The sequence below is a fragment of the Dermacentor andersoni genome, chromosome 3 (genome assembly GCF_023375885.2).
Source record: "Dermacentor andersoni chromosome 3, qqDerAnde1_hic_scaffold, whole genome shotgun sequence".
Lineage (NCBI taxonomy): Eukaryota > Metazoa > Arthropoda > Arachnida > Ixodida > Ixodidae > Dermacentor > Dermacentor andersoni.
Genome location: NC_092816.1, coordinates 70,337,799 through 70,363,019, shown reverse-complemented (window position 1 = coordinate 70,363,019; position 25,221 = coordinate 70,337,799). Strand labels below are relative to the sequence as shown.

At 44.5% G+C, this 25,221-nt stretch overlaps 1 long non-coding RNA gene and 1 pseudogene across 1 annotated transcript in view; both read right to left on the bottom strand.

The window, feature by feature from the left end:
- Positions 1-1,062: 1,062 nt before the first annotated feature.
- Positions 1,063-25,221, bottom strand: part of LOC129380617 (uncharacterized) — a 468,422-nt gene continuing 444,263 nt past the window's right edge. Inside the window, exon 5 of the long non-coding RNA XR_011893000.1 lies at positions 1,063-1,143. This is a non-coding gene — a long non-coding RNA (uncharacterized lncRNA). The remainder of the gene's footprint in view (positions 1,144-25,221) is intronic.
- LOC126521028 (U2 spliceosomal RNA) lies at positions 1,300-1,478 on the bottom strand (annotated as a pseudogene).

The following is a 25,221-nucleotide window of genomic DNA, read 5'->3' as shown; positions in this document are numbered from 1 at the left end:
ACCTTGCATTGTGTTTGAGACGAAACCGATAAAGTGACAACGGCAGCTGCATCAGAATGTTCCATGTGCGTTTTGAATAAACGCCCACGACATGATAAAGTGCGGGACGCTTTGAACCATGCCAATGTATGACCAGCCAAAACCAACAAAACAAGGTATTTAGGAGTCCTGGAAACTGAGGATGTAGACAGTTCATGCATGTCATTTTTTGTCCTTCCTTTATTGCTATAGATGGAATATTTTGCCAGTGCTTTCCATTTTCGTACCCGTTAACCAAGGTTCTGATAAATTAGTTACAATTGTTGCTTGTGTGATGCTGGCCTTGCGTCGTTCTCTTTCGGGACGACGTGAAAATGCAGACAGTGCGATGACCGTCCACTTTCAAGAAACAATGACAGTAGTGAAGTTAGTGATCTCGCTCGTTGTTTCCAATCAACAACTACACCATGGCGAACAAAATTATGGACCCTATGGCAACAACAAAAATATTCAAACGTTTTCCTGTTGTCGCTGTGGAGCGTGACAGCGCAGCTTGCACGGCATCACTCGAAGCGACAAATGTGCTTTGTACCACTTCATTTAAGGCTACACAGATAAGCAGCGTAAAGATGTATTTTCGCCATACTCGTGGTCTCCAATCTTTTCCGCGCTTTTCTTCATTCTACACATAAGCGCTTCATCGTAACTGTGAGTTAGCTTATAAACAAGCATAGGCTATAGAATAACCATGTTAGAATACAGAGTAATTCAGGGAGAGTGACCTGCGTGTGAAATTTCACGCACTAAAGTTCATCACATCATGCTAAGGCGGTGTCCGCACCAGCGACTGACAAAAGGCACCGCGACGAAACTGGTCGCAAGGCGACGGTCACAAATGCTTACTTTGTACGAAAAGAACCCACTTCGGATCAGTTGCTAGCTGCTCAATTTGTCAGCACAACGAATAGAGTAGCAAAGCTACGAAATCCATCAGCGGAGCAGAAGTAGGACATGGAAACACGCTGACAGTGTTGTTTGGCGAGAGCAGGCGCGACCAGAAGTGAACGCCACCACTCATGAAACGGTCAAGTTGCACTCACCGGCGTGAATGCATCGGTAGTCATGAGCAGCTCCCTGGTCACCACTCGTGGTTCGTTCCTTGACCTGCAAGTCATTGGTGTGAATGGCGCCTAAGAACTAAAAGTCAACTGGCATAGCGTTTACACTGCCCCATGACTCCTTTTTTACAGGGAAGATGTGACTAGGTTCTGGAAAAAATTGTGTGCGACTATCAAGCCGTGTAGATCGACAGCTTCTACCCATACGTGGGCCGGTCCCCAAGATAGTGCAATATCTGGCCAATCCGCGGCGCGGTGAAGCAGGCTTTAAGCGCTCAGCCAACTTGCAAAAATAAGTTTAATATGCTAGGTCCGAATACAACCCGTATCGTATATTAAGCTGATAAAAGCACGTGCAACACTTTGACCTGCGTCGGCCATGTCTACGTTCACACCACCCTCTCTTTGTCGGCGTTCCAGGCGCTTGCGTATTTCCTTTCCTTTCTTTCCGCTCTCCTGTATAGTGGCCGTCCCGTAAGCGTGCTGTCCCCCAGGATCGCTATATGCTTAAAGAAACGCCAACCATGTATCCGGCCCCTATCCCGCAAACTTGGAACGTTTCACCGCAGCAACGGCCAGCTTTCAGGGGGAGTTTCTGGGAAACCAATTTTGTGCAGCCTGTATTGTGTGTGACCCCTTGTGGTTTTCGAGTGAACTCACAGCCATTACTGCACTGCGGGACGTCGACCAACGCTTGATCGCTTGGCTACGGTGAAGCAGTCTGTGCCCGAGTGCGGTGAGGTGCGTGTCTCTTCTACATGCCGGGATTCGTTAATAACAGGTGTCGTGTCGCGTTTCGCAACCATACATGGTTATATATAACACCCGGCGCCTTATCATTTTTAGAGGTTCAACATCGTGGAGGAGAGACTAGTCAAGCCTGGCATTACATTCATGTGCATACGGCCTTTGATGCATGGCAATGCCCAGTTAGCCATTAGGGGCCCAAATACACAGCTTCGCCGGTCATCCACCTTTACAGAGTGAAATGACGCTGACTTCTTTTTCTTTATTATGGTTATTTGCATCGTGTCGAGCCGCCTAAACAGGATTCAGAAAGCCACAAAGCAATCTACTGACAAGTCTGTTCTCGGCCCTTTGCTAGACGAGTTACAATTTACACGCATACTTTCTACTTCCTTAGAATACACTTTCAATGTATGGGCAAGTCAAAAAGAATTCCATAATACATTTAGTCTCTACGATAACGTGTGAACATGAAAAAAACGCTGCTCTTTATATTGCCATTAGCGTACAGCATTAGTATAGCATTAGCTTCATTAGCGTGAAGGCACTTTCGCTGCTTTAGTGAGGTCACCTATTCAATCGATGTGTTATACATATGTGACCAAGGATTATATCCAATCTAAGGAGAGAGTCCAAACTAATACATATTATGCCTTTCATTGCCCTCGGTGCAGTGACATGCTCACGTTACAAGAGAAGATCACATATTTTGCTTTATGCAATGGCGAAGACAGTTACAGCGTAATAATGAGAAGCCCAGGAAAGGCAGAGACGTAGCGTAGCGTGCATGGAAGAAAGAGGCCGGCGAGGTTATTGGATGACGATGAAAAATGTACGGCCCAATTGAATTGGAAATTCTGGGGCGCGCCATCAGAAGAGAATTGGGCGCACGCCCGCACCTCAAGAGATCGTTGGGAGAATAGGGCAAAAACCAGACGCAGAGGGCAAGAACTTGTGGCACATGAAACGCATGGCGCCTCAGGAGCTGCGCCTTTGCAATGACAGGCTTCCCCCCTACCTCCAAAAGTGCAAGACGGTAAGCAAAAGTTGGGTGAGTTGCTGTCTCTACAGTCTCAAGAGGCTGTCAGAAAGGAATAAGAAAAATTAAACGTTGCAAATTAAAGCAACCCTAGCGGAGTACTCTGCCATGATTATCAGGGAAGGTGTCTTTTCTTGTCCGTTCATTGTCTATCAAACCTTCTAACGTGAATAAACAAGACAATGTGTACGCACTGTGTACTAATTAGCAATTGAATAAGAATGAATGTTCTGATCATAGGCTTTGCTCCTGTTAGTATAGACAGTATCATAGGGTGCTATAGACATCGAGCGGCTTTTGTAAGGCGCCAGCAGCGTGCTGGCGAACAGCGCCACGAACGGCAGCAGTAAGAGCACTGGCACGTGAAGAAGACTGGGCGAACGCGCCCACTGGCATCCAGTAATATTGTACTGTGGTCATCAAGGCCTGGCGAACCGAAAAACACATTTTCGTGAGTCTGCCATTCAGAGAGGTTGCCGCTTGGGAAAGCAGGCCACGTTGATGGCATCGGCTAGTGTATAAACGGCATACGAGTATAAAATGCAATGTAAATGCACCCGCAAACAAGTTCACCGCAGCAAGCTACGACGTGAAACTTCAACAGTTATTTTGCAGATGTTATTTTGCTGTGTACGCGAACATTATCGTGTATTTGATGCGTGTAGAATGGCGAAGCATCACGACGATCACAGGAAAAGAATGTAAAAGGTTCGTTTTCTTATCTTTCGTTTTCGCCTATTTGTGGATTTCACTTGTGTCGGTACATTCCCGTTCTCTGTTCATTCCCTTTATTTTTCGATGCTTAGGAAATCCGAATGTATTAAAAAATAGCCCAATCTTCAGTCTTGATCAGTTATGCGCTGCTCGACGCGACCAGAAGCGTGGTGGCGGCGGCCGGCACATTAGTAATGCCGGCATTGACAGTGAATATGAACACGCTACTGCGTTGACCACACACAGCGAGAGCTGCGAAGCCCGAGGAAGAAAAATATAGACTAAATGGAAAAGACTGAACCACTGAGAGGACGTCAATCTGACGACTACAATATCGCGTGTTTGCCTTCGTAGACAAAGGTATGAAATCGGTACACCTGCGAAGGCGAAGACAATTTTCATGAAGCACAAAGCTCCTACGAACCAATGGCTCTTTTACTTATGTCAGACCAACTAGTCAAAAGCAAACATCATCGCATATGTGCGTAAATTGGTCTTTGGACCGTACATGTCCAGGCCTTCTGAGGCCGCGATGAAAACCAATGAAAAAGCTTCATCAGCTTAAGTTACATTTGCCTAACTGGGGCCTCCAGAATGTAAAACCATTCCAATACGTTTTTACGCCAATCTCCTGACGTCAAACTTACGCAAGCACCGACGCAAGCATCGGGCGGTGACCCGCAGCGTTGCCTGAACAACACAATCAAGCGCTATCCTCGCTTAGAGGAGGTGGCTTTTGCTTGCTTTGAAAACGAATAACACTGCTTGCATTGAGCTGCTTTTCCTATCTAACTGGCTGACAAGAAGCGAGGAGCATGCTCAAGTGGAGAGGGCTTCGATGGAGCGGAGATAGCACTCTGAAAATAAATAACCGGATGAACAGTGTGGTGCCGGCGTCTGCAACTGCTCCATTTACCCTTACTTAGCTTGCTTTGACTCTTCGAAAATCGCAGCGATGTGCAATGAAAGGTGAAAATTGCCGCTAAAACGGATCCTCGGCAAAGAGTTGGCAGAGAAATGTCGTATACGTGCCGAAAGGACTTGGTAACGTTATACTGCGGATAAAAAAATTATATTACACGCAAATAAATCCATGCTCTCCGGCAGGTGCGAGTAGCCAGTGCGTGAGAGATCGCCAGGAGCCATATTCTATTCCTTTTGAAAGGGGCAGTATCCGGCCAATAAAAACAAAGGATAAGATTTGTTCATCATATTAATGCATCTTTAACGCGTACACATCATTTTGACGTGGTGAATTTTCGCGGTTTTGTGACGTCGCCTGAACGACAGGAGAAGTGGATGCAACCCAAAACCCTTCGACCAATAGCAGAGGGCTAACGACGAAAAGGAGCCGAATCAGAAATAATTATTTTTATTTTGTTCGATCGAATCACGCATAAACCGTGTGTACACGTCATATCAGATGAGGAGCTGCCGTTGTTTTTGTGGCACCGCGTGACAGACTGGCGAAGCGGAGGTGGTCCAAATATGTTTTTGACTAATCGCGGAAGGTTGATTGCAGAATTGATCGTACCACAGATCCAAGCTCGTCCCGCGGCCGGTGCCTATAGAATGATGTGCATGAAAGCTTGTCTGCTTGCTTCAATAACACGCCATCAATATACCGAACGCAACTACCTCGACTCGAGGAAGCCGGAGCAGTCACAAGAAAGAGAGACAAAGAGATAGATCAAGTTTGTTTACAAATATTATCTACATACTGTACACACATTGCTTCAAACGCAAGCTCAAAAGGGGTGACTGAAAGCTAGTTAGAGGAAAATTTTGATTCTTTCCAACTATCTTCCAGTTAGGCAGTTTGGCTTCTTTTCTCGAAGCACGTCACAGTACGTTGCTGAGACCGTTAAGGCGCATAGAGATACAAAGTGGCGAACTGGAAATGTTTGCCAAAAATTTGTACAGTTTGAGCCCGAGGACACGCGAAAGCGTGAGTTGAAGAATAACTTACCCATCACGTACCCATCGCTCATCACCCATCACCCATCGCGTTAGGTTCACTTGTGGATGGCCGTATGCGTTGTACAGCTCTACAGCAATTGCTGAAGCTTCCGTCCGCTAAAATAGCGGGAATTCAGAAAGAAACTTTTCGACGCACCAGGTGAAGTGGTTGTCTCCTCCCAGATGACCTTGCGAAGAGTTCGCCTGATTGCAGTTGTTACACCATCCATCTGCGCAGAGCGGGCACATGCTGAAGCTTCTTCGACCAGCAGCACCCCCTGTGAACACGCCTCAGTTCGCAAGCCATTGGTCAACGCCATCTGCGCTTTCTGGGTCTTTACTCCAACCAACCGCCAAAGTTTCTCAACTGGACTGATGGACCACATTTCCGGTGATTGTTTGTAAACTTGACGTGTCACACAGGCCTTGACAGGACACTTTTGTGAGGAAGCATTTTGACAGCTGAGATGATCCATCAAACGAACATTGTTGCAACCGCCAGTGACCGGAGACTGGCCCAGGTAGAAGAGAAAACAGCTTTGTGGAGCGTCTTATTCTTCACATGAGGTCTAACTGCAAACTGAGAGAGAATGATTTCTTTTGATTTGGCTTAAACTCAGCGAAGTGCACTTTAACGTAGCGATTAGACCGCTTTTTACGCCCTGATGAAAATAGTGGAAAAAGAAGGGCTTTACTGGCCGAAAATGAAACGCCAGAGTGTTGTCCTGTAGCATATTCAGGTGCAGTATCGCTACTTATAATTTAGCTGTGAGTCACTTATCCTGAGGTTGAAGAGGAAGCGCTTGCAGTGTATCAGATGAGAAAAAAGCCAGAGATGTGTTCCAGTCCACTTGCTGTCTCAGTGTAAATAGTATATATAATTCCCCTTTTCATCATCTGCCTGTAAGAATATTACAGAAAAGCAAGCGTAGGAAGGCAGACTCCAAACCCTTCATAAAACAAGGACAAAATTGTAGAAGTACAAATTCAGAAACAAGAGCAAAAAATGCATAGAATAAATTATACGTGGCAATATTACTTGATCTTGCAGGTTGATTTTCGATCGAACATTTTTTTTTATCTCTGGCTGCAATAAAAAAAGAGGCTTAGCTTTTTCAGTTGTATTTGATTACTAATGACAGCAAGTATTCTCGTGGTCCCAGTGGCCACGTGCAGAAGAAAAAAAGAAGAACGAAGGAATTTGCACGCACGAACACAGGCTCCTTGAAAGTGCCTTTTGCGAATCATCTGCGAGGACTGAAACAAAAGAGATGGGGCAAGGGGGAGGGGGGGGGGGGGGGGGCGTGAGGTGCTATAGCATCAGCTATTGAATTGATGCCGCAGGTTCATGTAAACAAAGATGTTGTAGAAGCCAACGACGATGGTAGTCAGTGCAAGCGAATACCTAATGTTCCTCGAAAGTAGTTTCCTTTACTGAACGGATGACTTGCTTGAAGGCACATACTTGTTGCACAGAATATATCTAAGCAGTGTTTGTCGTTTCGTTGCTCAATTCTGGAGAGAACAGTGCCAGTAACCAGTACATCTGCAGCGCTGGTGTAGTTGGCTTTATATGCAAGCAGATTTGTCGTATGCCTATTGCTTCGGCGTGGGCGCCGGCCTCTCCCGAGTGCTCCGACACAGCATGCAAACCTTATAGAGCACCAAAGCTCTCGAGCGACAACGCGTGAGTCTCAAAGCGCTATGATAGTTAGCGGTAATATAGGTCGCTGTTTTATAAGACAGTTGCGCGCCTGTACGCGCCCTTGACATGGACGCCTTTGCATAGAGGGGTGGAGTACGACCATCACCAACTACCGACCGCGAAAACAGGTAAAAGGGCCGACAAACGAATATTCACTTTCAGACGCAGCGATAGTTTGGGAGCGGCTATCCAGAAATAATAGTGGGAATAGAGAAATCACTTTTGTCGCCAGCACCAAAATCGGTGAGTTTTGCTGTATTTGAAGAAAAAATTTATTATTTATTTTTATTATGCCTGAACAAAGCGGATTTTCATTTTCTACTACTAATGGCTTTAGAAGCACTTCTTAATATTGCGAAATTGCATAAAGCTCAAGCATGAAGTTCAAAGCTCTGCAATTTAACAAGAAAAAAAAAAAAAAGCTATCCAAATTTTTTCGACTACACCTAATAAAACATCTAAAGCGGACAAAATCACGAATGTGTGGAAGAATGTTTTGCAAGAACCTTGCAAATGTCGTAAAAGTTCCAGGTAAACTGTAAATTCATAAATCGCACTTGTCCGCTTGAGGTTCCCCAGCTGATGCAGTTTACAAAACTGTGATATCTGGTTTTGGTGTGGAGTTACGAATTTGTAAACTTTGAGTCCTACCTTATTAAACTTACAAATTTTCGGCAACATTTGTAAAAAGATTGTGGTCCTGAATCGAAATCCTGTTTGAGCTGCGAGAGGTGAACTTTGCATCTCAAAGGTAACAGGCTTCATTTAAGTTCGCCCATTAATTTTTCCATCAAATCATTTGTACGCTTTACATGTATTTAAATAAGAAAGTCAGAGTTGGTCTCGAATTAAAGCTTCCTCTGTAAACAGTTATGTACAGAAAGTAAAAAGGCGGAAGTGGCAAGGGTCTGTCAAGGTGGTTAGACAATTGTGTACGGGGGAAATTGAGGTAGCCGTGTGATGTTGCTTAGGCAACGGTTGCCTGATCCGCACAACAGCTACACATGTAGCCAGAAGGCCCTTAGAAGCAATTACCCGGCAGGTAGCAAGTATAGCTGAGACATGTTTCTCTCACTTCCTTCTCTACAGTTTTCACTTCACGAGAGCCAGCGGTTGGAGTCTAGAAATAAGTCGACGTAGCGAGGTTCCATCCTTGCAAACGCCATAGTAATGGCGACGTGCAACCCAAGCATGGTAAGTTGCACAGGCTCATGATTACGCTCGAAGTCCCCGGGAAATTGCTTGCGCACTGAGGCACGAAATTGTACCTGCGTGAGAATTACTTCGCCACATAGACTTCTTGCAGTTCACGCTTACCTGGAAGATTGGCTCAACAAATCGAGAGGGACACAGCGCATGCAATTTCTCCCTATCACTCATCAGCCGGATTCTCTATTTGATGAAGTGTTCGTGCCACAAACAAAATTTAACTGTTGTACGGCGTAAGCTCACAGTATTTTCATTACCGTTCTTGCCAAGCGTTTTGTTGTAGCGTTGTATTGTCCTGTTACGCACTATTATTATCGCTGCCCATTCGACCTGTGCTTGTTAACGCACGTTACATTAAGAATCTCACTAGAAAATATGCTAACTGCAGGTTTCCGTTTTCCACACAGCGCTAAATCATTTATGAAAGTAAATGAGCAAGAGCCGAATTCTCAAAATTTCTCGTGCGTAAGTGGTGTTTGTGATTCGCCAGCCTCCTTAGGTAGTAATAGGTCCATTATCACGATTAACTGAAGTTTTCTCTTACGAACAACTCTAGCGTAAGACCTTTTCGTGGATGCGGGCCCAGCAAAGCACGAACGCGTCTCGTCTCGCTTAACACTTTGAACTACGGTAACTATAGTATAGTTGCTGGTAAGGCAATCAACCTCAGGCTGTTGGACGCCTCGTTGAGCAGATGATGTGTTTCACTTCGTCTTTAATGATTATTCGACCTCACAGCATCTGGTAAACCTGTTATTCAGCTGACAAGATTTGATTCTATTTGCTGTCATATTAGGAGAAATTATCGCGCTTTTCTTAGATGAGTAACGACCACCTAAAGACCATACGTCATTTCCGGACATAGTCAGGGCCCGACACTAATTCACCGTTAATAGGGAAATTTATGGTGCATTTACGAAACAATCCAGTGACGGAGGGTGCTGGCCAAGCGTAATGTGACCATAATTACTGGACACAACTTTACGAGGAAGGCGGGTAGAGAAGGAAGAGAAGAGTTAAAGGTAGCATGGCCACCTGTTTCACGGGGACATAGCGTATACATCAATTTATTTACCTTGTGTCTGTAGCCCTGTCCTAAAGTTTTTTACCTCTTCGCAAATTAAACTGTAAATTTCGCGGTCCACCGGCATGAAGCGCTAGGCCAACGCCGCCGTCAGCAAAGAGATAACGCAAGCTGCTAGCGGGGCCGGACCGGCGGTGATCTCGGAGATGTGACGAAAGGCGGGTGGGCGTGGGCATCGACGACACGGACGCTCTTTTTCCAGCCACTTTCGGTTTCAAGGAGCCTGCCTAGGGGAAATAATTGTTCGCATAGCTCCTACATGAACTACGCCATTCAAAATTTGATCATTGGGATAGGTAGTGTCGAGGACGGGCCCAAAAATATTCCTTTGCTGTAGCTGTTCATAATTAGAAGGCTAATTACGCATATAAGGGCGAAAATTGCTCTATATCTAGAGGCTCCTAATCTGTACACTCGAATGGTAAACATGACGTTACCGCGATTTATATTCTTCTAATTTTAAAGATTTGGTGCAGCTAAAGAAAACCACCCTGTATAGCGTTTGGCTGCTTAAGATGCCCTCCCGGGCTCAGCGCTAGGCTCAATGTCCCTAAAGATGCGGTAAACCGAGGCAGGATTGGTATCGAGAAAAACGGTCGTTTTACTGGGTGGTGTGCTAAACTATTTTGTTGTTTCGCTGCACGAATACTGGACATGTCACCATTTACAAGAGTGCGGCTGCATTGTCGGTGTAATTTCTATCGCAATAAAAAAAAAGATACAACCTATTCTGAACGAGTACTGCAACATGTGATGCAACATGGCGATGTAGTTGGTTGGCGACCATGGCGGGTATACAGGGGGTTAGCGCATGGTTTACACCTCAAAGTGGCGTTAAGCGTGCGGACACGGTGTTAACCGTACGACACGTAGGATACAAACACGAATTGATCGTGAAAGATCGGTTTGCCCACTCTCAGCCATTGGGGCGCCACCAAAGCGGACCAATGACACTATCTTAATGTAAGTTGAGGATGATGAGCTTACCCAGCGCGCAATCAGGCTGCAGCAATCGCAGCAATCAAGAATCTAGGAGGGCGTACCCTTAAGCGCAGTTTTCCTCCTTCTATGGGCCCGCGCACTGTCAAGAAACAGCGGCTGCACGGCTATAAATTATGTCTCGCCCTCATTAACGAAGTGCAGAGCGGGAACAGAGGCGAAAATTTATCTTCCCTGCTACTATAGTTTGAAACAATAGTTGAGGGTATACCCTCAACTATCGTTTCAAACTTTTCCTTTCACACTAGCGATCTGGAGGAGCTGCGCATTGGAATTATTGTGCGCTCGAGAAAGGTGCACGTTCTTTCCGCATAAGTGTGGCGACATTAATATCGGCAATTGCATTTGAGGGCCAGGGCTATAGCTAACGAAGCGAACGTCGCGCTATTTTGCATGCGGTACGAAGGGACAGGAAACAAACTGGTTGCGCATTCCTCGCGAAAAAATTCCAGCGACGCCGAAACTCATCTGCTTCGCTCTGATTGCTTCGCGAAGGAAATGGGGCCTGCGCACAGGAAAATCAATGGACCCGCGATAATGAGCTACGTGTTTCCATAAATGTTTAACAAGACGTAACCGTTTGCAGTAAAAAACGAAGAGCTATGATTATGTATTTCTTCATATTTGAAATACCATCAAATTTTTCTCACTGGAAATCTAGCCACGTGATTAAATTGGAAAGTTTGATTGCTACGGCAACTCAATATCACAAATTATATTGGAGACGTCAGAATCCTAGTTGCGTGAGTGGGAATTTAATTTTGCGTGTCACTGCGCCATTCTTCTGAGCAGGAGTCTCTGAAACACATCTATCTATCTATTTCTCTCACTCTCTCACTCTCTATTTTCTTTTTTTTTTGCTAGTGGGAATAGACGCCAGAGTTTATTTCCTGGTTCCCACGACGCAGCCTCCAGAATCTTTCGGTACTGTTTCCCCTTTGTACCAAGAGTAGCATGTCGATGATCAATCGGGGAACGACAAAAACGTCAACCTCTAATTGCATTACTATTCTATATACCTGTTTACACCCCTGACAAATTATCACCGAAAGTTTTTTTTTTCATAGTTTTATTTGGAGATAAAGTAAAGTTACCAGCGCTCAAGACAGGTTTCCGTATTTTTTCCCTCAGACACCGAGGGTATAAGGGGACGCCGACACCAACCTGGCGCCAAGTTGCTCATAAGCTGCTGTATATGTACATATATATATATATATATATATATATATATATATATATATATATATATATATATATATATATATATATATATATATATATATATATATATATATATATATATATATATATATATATATATATATAATGTTCCCGTTTGTTATGTTCAGACGCAGTTCCCCCAACACGGAAGCCCGATCTAATGGGCCACAGGTAAGCTTGTATCCCCGTGTGTCTTCTTCCTTCCTTGCAACTTTTCCCAAACTGAGATGGGACAAGCGGCTGTAGCATGAACAGATGGTTCATAGTGCTGCAAGTGCTGCTGTGCTGTGCGGTGACAGTATGCGGCGACAGTGACCGACTGTGATTGTATGTCCCGTGCTCCTTTCTTTCTTTATCTCTACTTTGTTGTCACTTTACCTCCCCTTCCCCTCTTTCCTCAGCGTTGGGTAGCAAACCCGATCTTCCCCTCTGGTTATCCTTCCTACCTTTCCTCTATCTATCTATCTATCTATCTATCTATCTATCTATCTATCTATCTATCTATCTATCTATCTATCTATCTATCTATCTATCTATCTATCTATCTATCTATCTATCTATCTATCTATCTATCTATCTATCTATCTATCTATCTATCTATCTATCTATCTATCTATCTATCTATCTATCTATCTATCTATCTATCTATCTATCTATCTATCTATCTATCTATCTATCTATCTATCTATCTATCTATCTATCTATCTATCTATCTATCTATCTATCTATCTATCTATCTATCTATCTATCTATCTATCTATCTATCTATCTATCTATCTATCTATCTCTCCCAAACTGAGGAAGTGTTGTATCGCGAAGCTTCAGCCCGCCCTGGCATTGACGCCTGCTGTCACCTGGGAATATTCGTGGAAAAACCCTGCAACGTCTTCTATACAGTCCCTGAAACCTGTGTAGGCGGCGGAGATTCGCCACTTTTTTAGTGGGTGTGCCCTGTTACTCAGTGATCCAGAGAACGTGAAATCTCTGATGACGGACGACAAATGCGCTAAGTCATTACTGCAGTACTGGCATAACGCGGGGCTGCACTCGTATGTTTGATGCATTGTTGTTCAGTTATTTTACTGCGGACGCACGGCGACAAGGTCCCCGAATGAAAAGAGAAAAGGCAAAGAAAAACGAAAAAAATTCCCTCTTAGAAGCCAGCGCTTTGAGACGCTTGGCGCCGTGGCCGCGTTGAAAAGCAATCATTTATTTTTTTTTAAATTCAGCAGATACAACGAGTTGTAATCCATATACAGCGAAGCTTTGTTTGTGTGTTTGAAGAGTCCAAACCCGAGCACACACGCGCAGGCACTCACGCACTCCGCGGAAGAACGGGGCACACAAATTATGCTGAGCCTTTTGTAAACTGGAGTTGCTGTGTGCTAACCCAGCATGGTTTCAGAGGTAGAGTGCACATAAGTACGTAGCGCAGTTCTAATCCATTTGTTCCGCAAGAAGCGTTTACTTCCTCATTATTAACGTGCAGCAGAGGACGCGCGAAGGCGAGCTTCATCGTTGTTTTTTTTCTCTTCCCCCACATGGCCACCACCACCGCTGCAGCGGATGGATGGATGGATGCTATGAGCGTCCCCTTTGGAACCAGGTGGTTGGTAGCGCCGCCAAGATCTTTTTATATTGCCTTATGTCTTACCTATTAAAAACCACGAAAAAGAGAGAAAAAAAATGAAAAGGAAGAAAAGAAAACCACGCAGAGTTCATATCACCAAACTTTCTGAACTCCTACTGGGAACATTTGTGTGCCTCCATTGTTTGTCGTTTGCCTATTTTTCTTCCACCACACTTCTAATTTCCTCTTTTGTATTGCGGACATGTTTAATTTACCCCTGATCTCCCTTAACCGCAAGGCTTCAAGGAAGCCTGATGTGTGCTCGGCAGATATCTTTCCATTCTAATAAAACATCCTCTATCGTTTCCCTAGCTTTATCGCAGCAAGCACGTGCTTCTTCTTCGTTGTTGTGTCTCTCTTTATAAGTACGCGTTTTAAGACATCCTGATCGCGCTTCGAAAAGTAATGAGCTTCCCTTTGAGTTATCATAAGTTGTTTCTTTCCCGATTACGTTTTTTTCCTCTGAAGTAGTTACTGGTAGCAGATTCATTTTCCTATGCCGCTACCCATGAGATTATCTCAGCCTCTCTGACTTTCCGCTTGACGTCCTTTGTTGCCATGTTGCTCAGCAACCCGGTCGTATACTTGCTGGTAAGCTTCCTAGTTCTTTTTCTCCAGTGTGAATGAATGTTCTTTTTCTGTTCAAATACGTGAACACTCCCCCCGTCAGCTTATTTTATATCATATTGAACAGGTCGTTCCTCATAATCAATTTTACTCTGAGTGTCCCTCACTTCAAAACTTGCCCAGCCCATATCGCCCGGCACAGCTTCATTGGAAATCTTCCCATGGGCGCCCAATGCGAGGCTTCCCACTGACCTTTGGTTGCCATCGAGTCCTGATTGTACCCCTGACTTCAAGCAAACAATCGCATTTCGAAATGTAAGTCCTGGAACCATTACGCCTTTTCACACAGCCCAGAGCACCTCCTGCCTATTGTATCGCCATAACGTCCTGTGCTTCATTATGGCCGCATTTCTCTTCCTATTAGCTGTTATATCTTTTTCCTGTGCTCCCATAAATATATTGCCTTCGTTTATCCATATAACAAGGTATTTATATTCTTTTACCCCACACATTTTCTCGCCCTGTAATGACACTGTCTGTTCATTGTTTTCATTGAATACCATAACACATGATATTTTAACGCTAAGTTTTAGACCTAAATTCTCGCCTTCCCTTCCACAGATATTAGCCAGACGTCGCATATCACTCTTCTTATTAGCTAGGAACACGATGTCGTCCGCATAAAAATCCTGGAAGCTGCTGCTCTACTACTGTACCAGCTTGTTTGCAGGAGAGAATAAACCCGGTATTACTTCCCTCTAGCGCTCTTTTCAACCTTAGCATGTACATCATAAACAGCTGTGAGGATAAAGCGCACCTTTGCCTCAGTCCCTTGTTGATATTAACTTTCTCCTCGCTCTTGATCCCTTCCAGTTCAACGTAAATGGTATTTTCTACGTAAATCTCTCTCAAAAGCTGTATACAATCATCGCCTAAGCGTTCCCCTTACAGAATACTTCACAAAATGTTGCAATCTACGTTGTCATACGTTCCGTACTGTCTGAAAAAGCCACATATAACGGCTCCTTCCTATTCTGAATATTTCAATGCACTGAGTCCGGACAAATAAGTTAACATTCACACGCCTACCGATTCTGAAGCTTTTCTGAAGTTCTCCCAATATGTCGTTATTCTCCGCCCATGCTTGCAGCTTTAATTTATTCGCCTGCATTGATGGTCAAACGATCTATAAGAGTGAATTCAATCTTTTTCCCCCTTGTCTTCATTAAGTAAATTCATTCTACGTTGGCTCCAACTGTCTGGTATTCGTATAAATTTTAAGGTTCTTTTCATTGCTTTCAACAAAACTTTCTTACTTTTTTGTCCTAGTTCATTAATCATCCTAACGGGAACATCGTCGAGCCCTGTGGTTGTGCGCTTAGGAATTTTCTCTTCGGCTTTCTTCCAGTTGAAATTTGTCAGCACCAACTCTTTTTCCACCTGATTAACTTTCATGCTCTCTTTTTCATCAAATACAGCTTCGTCATTGACTTGGAAAGACTCGGCTGCGATTTTAAGAAAGTAATTTAATGCCGCGTTGCCTTTCAGTTTGTTTCCATCTTCGTCTAGGATATGTTGTATTGTTCCAGATTTCCTGCTTAATAAGTTTATGTGCCTCCAAAATATTCTAGGTGCAGCCTTCTTTTTCTCCCATATTTCTTACAACCAACGTTCACTTTCACTTTTTATGACTGGTTGATCCATGTTTGAATGATATATATTTTCCCTCTCGGTATATTTCCGCTTTTTTGGCTACTTCATCCTGCGGCAACTGCGCTTTTTTTTGCCTGCCTGTACTCTCGTGATGCTTTCTGTCGGATGGCAATCGCTTCTGCAGCTTTTTGACTTGGTTTCTTTTTTCTTTTCCAACAATCATCGCGCTTCCTTTTCATATTTCTGCCGTAATTACACTTTGAAGCTCATTATATTCTCCCCATTCGCTTCGCCATCTGCTAAGTTCTTCCTCAACTCTTCTGACTATATATGTTATTTTTTCGGCGTTCCAATTTGGAATGGCTGATGTTCGCTCTTTGCTCTCTTTCCCAACTGCATATCCCATTTTCCAACTGATGTGTTTATGGTCACTTCTAATGCTGCTATATCCTCCCTTGTCAATAACTACTTCTCTCAACTTATGAATTCCTTCTGTCATCCGACAGTAGTCAACGGTCGATTGCCGATTTACCCCTTCCCACATGGCCTGCCTATCACACTTAGGCCATGTATTGACGATAAGGAGGTTATGATGCTCACAAAGATCTAGCGCTAACTTCCCGTTGTTGTCGGTATAGCCATCTAGAACTTGTATGTGAGCATTCATGTCACCTAATAGTATAATTTCGGCATCATTTCCGAATCCAATAATATTAGCCCTTAGGCATTCCACTAACTCTTGATTCTTCTCTCCGTAATTATTTCCGGTCCACAAATACTTTACGCCCAACCAAGTTTTCTTTCCACTCATTGTGCATGATAACCAAAGATGCTCTTGACGTTTTGAATTTACTCTTTTCTATTCGGCTCCCTGATGGATGAGCATTCCGACTCCCCTTCTCAACCTTTCCGATTTAGTTCTTATGCGCCCTTCTCAAAAATATTTCTCAATCACTGGCGGCTCTTCCGACTCTCTAACGTGCGTTTCTGTAACCGCATACACCCCTATTTGTTCTCTATTTACCTGCTTCTCAAACCACACCCACTTTTCCTTTCTTCTGCCATTCTGCGTGGTTATGTAGCCTATTGTATGGTGAGCTCTCTATTTTGTTTTCCTGCTTTTTTATGTTGTTTACGGCGATGCTGTTCTGAGGTTCCCTTAGGGGCCCTTCTTCCTCATTACTACCTACCCTGGCCTCCTAAGCACCCAAGCCCCTACCCCCCCCCCCCCCCCCCCAGAAAGAAGAAGAATAACAGAAAGCAACTGCGCAAGCAGCAAGTCGCCAGCCCGCTTTACCTTTGCTTGCTCCACGACCATACCCAATGTCCATCCTGGGACTGTCTCTACCGCCACTCTTTTTTTCGCCTTTCACCTTCTCGACAATTGCCTCTGAGTACCTAGCCAGGTTTGAGTCGAGGGCGATTATCACCCCTCACTCTCTCGTACTGGCGAGGCCTCTCCCTCTCCTGCAACGTCGGGAAGTGTGTTCCACAGTCACTACCATTTTCGTTTAGGATGGCGGTCCTGTTCAGCTTTTCCTCGGCGGCTTCAAGTCTTTTTTCCACCGCTTTCTGTGCATGATGCTCCCTATTTAGATCATCTCTGAGCTATTCCACCTGTTTCACAAGCTCATCCTGGAAATCCTCCATTTTGTTTAGTCCAGCAATGACATCACAGTTTCCGCCGATAGGCTTGATCTCTTCATTCTCCTCATTTTTCTCGTCTACCTCAAGCGACCCCCCGCACACTGCATGCTTTAGCCTCTTTCTTGCCATGTGTTGCAATTAGCTTTTTCTTGTGCAATCCCCGAAGCTTTTAGAGCACGCGCCTAGTAGCAAAGGCCGGTAGGCACAGGAACCTAAATCGTTAGAATGCCGCAAATGAATTATAAACAATGTCTTAAACGCAATAAATTCCGCACATACATAAGGCAGGACACGTGTTCGCATGTGTTAAAGCACGTGGCCAAGCTCTCACTGTACTGCCAAAGCTATATTCCTGATACGAACGCACATTCACCAAGACCACTAATAGATAATGGTCTTGCAACTTCCAAACTGCTATTTAAATGCTATAGAGACCTAACATTCAACACGGTTACACGTGTTAAAATACGTGGCACGAAAGCACTCTCTGAGTGCCCTGCAAAAGCTAATACACACGAAGCGGACCCGCGCCCACAAAAAAAATAATAAAGAAGGAAAAAGAGAAAACTAGGAAATTACTGCTGAAGGCTAAAAAAATTTGCAAATAAAAAAACAGTAAATTCAAAGCATGCACAAAAAAAACATGTTTTTGTTACTGCCACGCAGTCCCGGATGCGCCGAGGCGAGTGCCATCTGGTGGTGGTGCAAGGAACACAGCGGTGGGCGTACTCCCCTGTGATTGGTTGGCCTATTCGGCAATAGAACAGCCAGCTCGCAGCACCCATAGTCACGAAACCCGGCGAAGTTCGCATAGAAAAGCTTCAGTCTCAAAAGTGAGCACGCGCATCTTCTAGGGAACGACTAATACAGAATTACAGGTCGCACTCGTCGTTAAAATTAGTGGCGCGTCTGTCACTGTACTTTGGCGCTGCGGCGCATTTCTACGAAGTCACCCGTCGTGCCATGCGATTAGAAGCGTTTTAATGCTGAACAAAACTTCCACTTGCCCTGCAAGGTCAACCATAATAACAAGGGGCGCGTTCCTGAACTGAAATATGTAGTGGCGTCTCTTGTCGCAATGCACCATTTTTTTTTCCTGGCTGGCTCATGAAAGTTTCGCGTACGGCGATTGTCACTGCACGTGGGATCTACACAGTTTTTTTGGGAAGAGTTCCCGGACATGCCGCATTTACACGATAAATGGCTTGCACAGTGTTTCTCCCAGCTTCCTCGTACCACCTATCCTAACGGCAACTTCTCTAAGCATGCCCTAATTCCACTTAAAGTGGCATCGATAGCGAAGGGTTTGGTGTAAAAGATAAGATTGAACTTCACAATATCCGCGACTTGGTTTGTAAAACCACCTTGGCTGTGCACCAGAACGTCTCCAGATGTGATAGCGTATGGATTGATAATGCTGAAGTGTGATGGATTTATCCAATGTGCCCGGGGCGTTGTGCGTATCGGACGTTTACGTGTGGTAGGTATGTATTGCATTCTGGCTGAGCATAAAGTGGGATTCCGCTATTATTTACGAAATTTTAGGCCAGGTCTGGTTTACACGATATATTATCACTTCGATCATTTCTTATCAACCGTCCTTGCTTTCGGCGACTGAGTCACTGCGTCTGACTCACTTTGGTATAATTTCGATGCTTGTGAAATAAACGGCTCTACATTGATGTATGTTCTCCAGTTTTCTCCGCTCAACAAGGAGCAACGATTTAAAACAAACATACCCACTTGCGCACGTTTTGCTACATAAGCCACCGATTACTCTTTGGTTTCAAATACCATGCAGTTTTCCTTTGATATCAATGACTTACAAATCGATCGCACGCAGGAAATAGATGTGTATAGCTCTAATTACGGCTCGTTTATTATCTCTGTGTGTTCTTTTGGGTCATAAACTACACGCTTATCTTATTTTTGTCTTGAAAAGGCTGCAAATGACCAGATTTTCAACGTTTAAAAGGACACCGCATTGTAGTTCATGTATCCTTAATCGTGGCTGATAAAACCAAGAGACTACTTGTGTAATAGCTGCGAGCACGCAGTGCAATATGCTCGGTGATCGAAACTGTCTTTATCTTGTGTTGTACGGCTATGGGTTCACGGCCGCTTTTGAACTCAGTACACCCGTCAGAGAGCACAACAAGATGCTCTAGACATCTGTCGCAGCTACGCGAGCTCAACGAGAGGCTTGTGAGAAACGACATCGTTTCGCGATCGTCGACGATCCGATTCGCTGCAATGCGCATGAAGAGCATTTATTAGTGACTTCTCGCGTTTGCTGGGATATTAAACCCTTCTTCGCAAGTAAGATTCACGATGTCGGCATTATGCTGACCGAAGCTTTGCCCAGACTGCATCAGAAGATGCGCATTCTCGTTCTCAGCGACGCCTCGTGACGACGGCTTTAAAGCGGCGCTCCTTAAATCACCGGTTGCACTTAGGAGCGCCACGTTTGGCGCAGGTATTATATCAGCGCGCTCAGAACAGTGCTGACTCCGCAGAAAAAATAAAAGCCAAATTTAACAGCTGACATTTCGGACATTCCGGCTTTTAGGGATATGTATGTCGCAGGGAAACGTTTTTCATGCTCTAAGCAATTTTTCGGACCGACATTCAGGGGATGCGGACGTGATGTAAGCCTCCGATCAGTGCCTCCTCTTCGCGTGTGGCGAATCAGTCGAGGGAAGATCACCGTTTGCTTGGAATATAAATTGTCTTTCGTCATACCGTGCAATGGGTAATTCCTGCCCAGGATTGAAGGTGGCTGAGAGAGCAAATGCTAACACCACAGACTGCTGACGTTGAGAAAAACGCATGGAACAGGGGCTGTCACGGCTGTATGGTGCGCACATTGGGCATAGTGACACATATGAGGCCGGTATCACATTGAGACTTCATGGAAAGACGTTACGTAGGGTTATTGCAATGGCTGCCGTCTCTCGCAGCACTTCTCGGCTAATGCACTCATTGATCGTCTCACAACGCAATATGTGTCACGTAACCCAGATGGGACCTTGCGCATAAACATAGGTCATGAGTAACTTAAGCTGAGCTGACGTGATTGTCCTTGTCTACAGCCTTTGACGGAGTAGGTACAAATGTGAAGTGGTTGTAGTCACTATTAGACAGGCACAGCAGAGTATCTCCTCACCTCAAAGCATTGCGTGCACTTCACAGCGCAGAGTGTCGCAAATTGCCATCATCGCTCAACGCCTAGCTAAGCTTAAAACGATAAAACAAAGCAAACTTGCCCGGCTTCCAATGATCACAAGAGAATGTCTGAAAAAAAGATTCTTCTTTCGTTCGAGCAGTTGCATTATTAATTTCCAGAACGTCTCTAATTAAACCAGCCACATTAAATTTTGCCTCCGTATTACTCCTAACATGGCCCCAATTTCCTGCACATTTAAACTCGGTGTAACATTTTGTGCTAAATGACAGCAGGAAAACATGAGTAGCGCTTGCCGAGCCCTTGTGAACAGCGTAACAAATTATATACTGCAAATCTGTGATTAACCGACATACTTCAAACTTGGCACGTAGGTCGCTCACAACGTGGCCCCTAATTGCACAAAATAATATTTCCGTGCTGCACTATGTTTTTCCAGTGGAGCAAATAGAGATTTATATAGGGTTTGTGAAACACGTGCATAAATTTTTGAAACGTTGAAATAGATAATTTACGGCAAAAAAAATTAACAATTCAGTAGCCAGACGAGACACTTTAAACAATGCCAGCACATTAGTCATAACATTTCCCCTATTCTTTGCAAATGTAACGCACACTCACATGCAATTATTTTAGGAGACCAGCCAAAGTACGCGCTTCTTTTGACACCTGAAAAGAGGGAAGAATTGAGTGTTCGGGTAATATCCTGAAAGTTCATAATAAATCTTCAAACTTTTATCATTAGCTTTAAAATAATTAACTGGTTCTTGCTGTGAGATCAATCAAACATTATCTGCACTATCTCTGATTTTATATTGTAAGCAGTGGATACGAGAGAACACTACACAGAAAGATGCAGGTTTGACGTGAACAGTGGCTCAACAAGGAAAGTATCTAGAGCCAAGGTTTCTAGAAAGGGACTTGTCTTCAAAACAATGGCTCCAGTCGCGTTTTTTTCGACCACCATTATTAACATTTAGTCAAGGCCGTCCTGGAGGTACTTTATTTTGGTACTAATGTCAGAGCTCAGCTTCAACGTAGAAAAAAAAAAACATTAAAGCTCTGCGGAATGGCTGAACGTAAAATGGGCGGTGGCAGGGGGCCGATAACATGGTGACATCTGTGAAAGGAGTGGCTTTTCTTTTTTCTGACAGAATCTCTTCGCATGGGCCTAGTTGCAGTAGAAATGCAGAAAGAAAAAAAAAACATGAGGAATATTTGACTTTCAACTTCAATATAACCAGCTGTCTGAAAACATGATGACAATTCTTCACGATTTGTATTTTAAGTCTACATTTTTGTTTCAGGCGGGACTTTCGCAGCAGCAAACTATGTTTTCCCGGTTAACCAGTTTATCACGCTGTGTGCAGTAACAAAGGCATATTTATAAGTCTTCACAATGGCGAGACACTCAATTGATGGTTCGCCTTTACCTCCAAAAGGCCGCAGTACTTCTCAACGATAGCTTTCATGTTATTGAAATTCCTTCATTGTCTACGACACCGGAAGTTCGAGTAAATGCAAATTCAGAGATTACAGAGCATCGAACATTCTGTTTGGTCCCTGCATGGCGCTTTAATGGTGAATGTAATATTTGCTTCGCGGCAATATTTGGAGTACGCTTGATATATTTAGTGAACAGCCCCTACGGTTTCTTTGGCTTGCTATATCAGTTCGACAGTGTAGTCGTTGCTGCATTGTGCAAATATTGGGCTCCAGGCGACAATTTATGAGAGCTTGTTGCCTTGTCTTCGACAGTTGTGGGGACTTCCGTCTACATTCAGTAAAGCGTAATGCTGTTTACATTGTTTATGTGGAGCAAGTTTTCGTAATATTTATCTCTGGAAATGTTTGGAATTTCTATAGTTGCTAGCGAACAATGCCAAGTGTCAATTTATGTGGCTTCTAATTAAATGTAAGGCAATCTCGCATTTCAAGCTTGAACTCTCCTCAAACAAAGGAGCCCCTTGATAACCCTCGCAAAGATCCTCCCTCGTAAGATGAAGTAGAAAAATGGCGTGAAGTTTTCGTCGAGGAACAGATTCATGTTGATTTGCGGTGAGAGATAGATCTTCAAGATGCATCATCATCTTCATTTATTGTGCACTTAAAATGCTGTTTATGGACCATTACGTAAAAGCAAACAAAATGACAAAAAATACATGTCACAATATGGCCAAGTGAATGCTTTCTTTTTCTTCTAGGAACATTGCTCCGAGAAAAAGAAAATGGATTAACGTCTTGTTCAAGTTCAGTTACCGGCTTACTTATGTTATGTATTCATTTTTTTCAATCTAGGCCATGGTTACCGTGGTGACGGACTCGCAAGAAGCATGCAGAAGGTATATGAACGGAAGGATTGGAAAGGCAGCACTTCAGGTCTTGAACAACACCAAGATAGAAGCAGCACAAATCCTCTGGACGCCGGGACACGAGTCTCTCACGGGGAACCAGGCGGCGCACGCCGCGGCTCGAGATCATACACGCCGAGCCATCTCCAACGCGCAGAGAACACGTACCAACGACTGTGACGAGGATGATGAACGGATATCCAAGAAGTACTCGGATATCTTGGCGCACTACAGGAAGCAGAGGCGTCGCTACCCGCCCGCGCATAAGACGATGAGTAGGGACCAAGCGGTAACCTGGAGAAGACTACAGGCTGGAACCTACCCACACGGAACACTGCTGCACGCCATGTACCCGGGCAGCTACGGGCGAGACTGCAAGTTCTGTCCGCCGGACACGCCCAACACCTTGCGCCATATGGTGCTTGGATGCAGGAATAATCGAGAAGCACCACCATCATCATCACCACCAGGCGATAACATGCAGAAAGAGGCGGATTCAGAAGAAGAATTGGAAGACCAGTGGGAGGCTCTGCTGGTGACGCAAGACCCTGACAGCCAGCTGCGGTTGGTGAACAGGGCTCGGGCGGCGGCAGCGAGCCATGGCTACCTGGACTGAGGAGGCCACCCACCTTTGGGCTCAAGAAGCCTGGTCTCACAATAAAGTTTATTTCTCGCTCTCTCTCTCTGATGCCTTACGTTGGCGATAAATATATTTTATACACATCTGAGTTTTCATGTAGCCGCAATAAATTAGGGAAATGTAATTTAAGCGCTAAAAATTGTACATTTATACAGAAATTCGAGCAGCCGTACGTTGAAGTGAGTGCTAGAGCGCTCAAAACGTCACGTTATATGTACAGTGTTCAGGCAGTAATGTCGTTTTCTATCAGTGGTGCAAATTCCTAAGGCAAAAAAAAAAAAAAAAATTCGTACATTGTGCAAAGCTAAAAAAAAATACGTAGTATAGCTGATGACTTTTCGCACACCGTAAATTTCAATCTGCAAGTTTTCTTTTTGTTTAGGCTTGCCACAATCATCTCCAGTTACACTGTCACACCGTATCGATCTTCATTTACATATGTATCGCCACTTCTTTATCCGTTAGCAGACGTTGATATTCAAGAATGATAGAAAGCGAGAAAGTGAAGACAAAGAAACTTCTCAGAAAGGGCATCACGGGACGCATCAGTGCAAGACCAGCGCTATATTCGGGTACCGCGGTGAAATAGAAGACAAGAGTTATGTTACTCGCCAGATGTAAATGTAGGTCGTCAATAGGCTTCGGAAGAAGCCACGCCATCCCTCACAGCCCTTTCGTGTGCTGGATAGCGCGATGATCAATAATAACAACCCGCTTCGAAAAACTGGGGCACGCGACTTGGTTTCTCAAGCCTCTGCTTGACGTTTTGGCCGAGGCCCTTACACGGCGGCTGCAACTCGGTTTCGGCACAGCGTCACATCGTTCACCTGCGGAAACTTCAACTACGTAGCACTATTATAGCTTGTGAGGTAAGTGCAAGTGTAACTTGGGGCTCACTTCATTTTGGGCACACCTTATTCGAAAGTACAAAACAAACAAACAAGTAAACATGCTAACAAGCAAGCCTCTGCTTGCTTGTCCCAGGGAAGGCGAACGCCAGTTTCCGAAGCGCCCTCGCAGCAACGCTGACGATGTTTAATCGTGTTGTCCAATGCACTTGTGAGATGCGGTGAACATTGAGTTCAGCTAGAAGGCTAGAACTCCTGCATAACAGTAACCTCAGCAACGCGCTATCTTTAGTCATCACCTATTCCCGCTGCGTCTATTAAACTAGCTTTTCCTTCAAGATTCCTTCCACCCCTGTTCCTCGTTGAAGCAGTACACAAAGTGCGACAAGCGAGCCCTTATTTGGGTTAGCTTGCATTAGTACTTGGTGGAATGTGAAGGATATAATGCTGGGGCGCTATAACGTAACGCTATTCCAAACAGTTTGCTTTCAATTTCTGCAATCAAACACCCGCGATTGGTAAAAATATTTTTTGCCCCCTCCACCCCCCCCCCCCTTTTCTGCTGTCTGTCGAGCAAGGTCATGAAAACCGCGAGAACTCCCACTCTGATACGATCTGGCACACTGATTATTCAGGATCCCGCCGAACAAAATAAAAATAGTTATTCCCGATTCTGCGCCTTTTTCGCGTTATCGGTCAAAACATTTCGGCCAGCGCCCACTACTTCGCCGTCCTGTCACGCGACGTGAAAAAACTGCGACAGCTCACAACACCGAAGTTGTGCGTAGGAGTTAAAGATGAATTATATGCAGAAAAAAGCTAAAATTCATTCAGAACAGCCGGATACTGTCCCGTTCCCGAAGGAATAGAAGATGGCTGCCCACCGAATGCTCTGGCACTGGGTACTCGGAGCTGGCGTAGAGAATG